General features: G+C 40.1%; 1 pseudogene; it reads left to right on the top strand.

Annotated features, from left to right (window-relative positions):
- The first annotated feature begins 403 nt into the window (after nt 1–403).
- LOC100718153 (probable RNA-binding protein 18) lies at nt 404–967 on the top strand (annotated as a pseudogene).
- The last annotated feature ends 302 nt before the right edge of the window (nt 968–1,269 follow it).

The raw sequence follows: 1,269 nt of genomic DNA, 5'->3' as shown, positions 1-1,269 counted from the left end.
AATTACCTCGTCTTTAACAACAGAGTCAAAAACTTATGGAGAAAAGAACAGTCTCTTTAATGAATAGTGCTGGAAAAACTGTATATCCATATGCAGAAGGTTGTACCTAGACCTATATCTCTTACCATGCACTAAACTAAAGTCAAAATGGATTAAAAATGTAAAAATGAAAACAGAAACACTTAACCTGTTTGAAGATAAAATAGGTTAAACCGTTAAAGGCAACAAATCTCTGAACAGAACCCCAGTTGCACAAGAAATAATAGCAAGACATCACAGGCAGCCTGGCAGCTGGCAGAGTTGAGGCAGACACTTCTAGCTGTCCTTCAGATTCGCATGTCAGAAACTGTTTTGAGGGCATGAGCAGAGGACATCACTCTGAGGCTACGAGTTTTTGTAGTGATTGGTGGAAGCAGAAACCAAAACTCTTCCCCTGGAGAATGCATCCACCCTTTCAGAAGGTTCTCTATCGTAAGGACACCAACTATGGATTGGCAATGTGGACCCCCAAATCACAGAATACTAACTCCTCCAGCTCCTCCAGAAGTTTAGGAAGATGCAGCAATATGACTTCCTCTTCCCCCAAGTCAGGTGTCTTGGAAGAACAGACTCAAGGTTGCTGCTTCATTAACTGAAACTAAGCAGGAAGCACAGCAAGCCATTCAGTGTTTCAATGGCAAACTGGCATTAAGAAGTTTGTGATACGAGGGCTCCATGCTCAAATAAACAGATAGGATCCTAATAAGAATGTTAGCATTATTCCAATCAGTATCGAGCCATCTTCAAGCACTGAGCCTACGCAGTCTAACCTAAGTGTCACTGCAAAGATGAAAGCCATTGAAGCAAAGCTGAAAATGATGGCACAAAATTGTGATGTGAAATACCCAGCAGCGCCTGTTTATTCCTACTTTAAACCACCAGATAAAAAAAGACTCCCCCTTATTCTAGAACAGCGTGGAAATCTTGAAGATGATGGTTGTTAATTACTGCAACAGCAAAAACAAATTGATCTCTATGCCTGACATCTTCTGCCTTCAATAATTTGTCGGTGTGAATGATACTATCCATCAGAGCACAATCACATGTTAGTTTGGTAACATAATGTTTTTGGATGTTCTTATGAATGTGACTTCTCTGAACTATGTGTGGAATTGAGCAGTATCCAGAATAAATAGAATTGTGTCCAAAATTGTGATTTGAACACTAAGTTGCTCTAGTTGGCTGGTCTGTTTGAATCTGAAACTCCAGAAACGTTACATAATGTGCCAG

The sequence above is a fragment of the Cavia porcellus genome, unplaced genomic scaffold (genome assembly GCF_034190915.1).
Source record: "Cavia porcellus strain 051 isolate PalLab524CR breed Dunkin Hartley unplaced genomic scaffold, mCavPor4.1 scaffold_27, whole genome shotgun sequence".
Lineage (NCBI taxonomy): Eukaryota > Metazoa > Chordata > Mammalia > Rodentia > Caviidae > Cavia > Cavia porcellus.
This window is presented reverse-complemented; position numbering and strand designations above follow the sequence as displayed.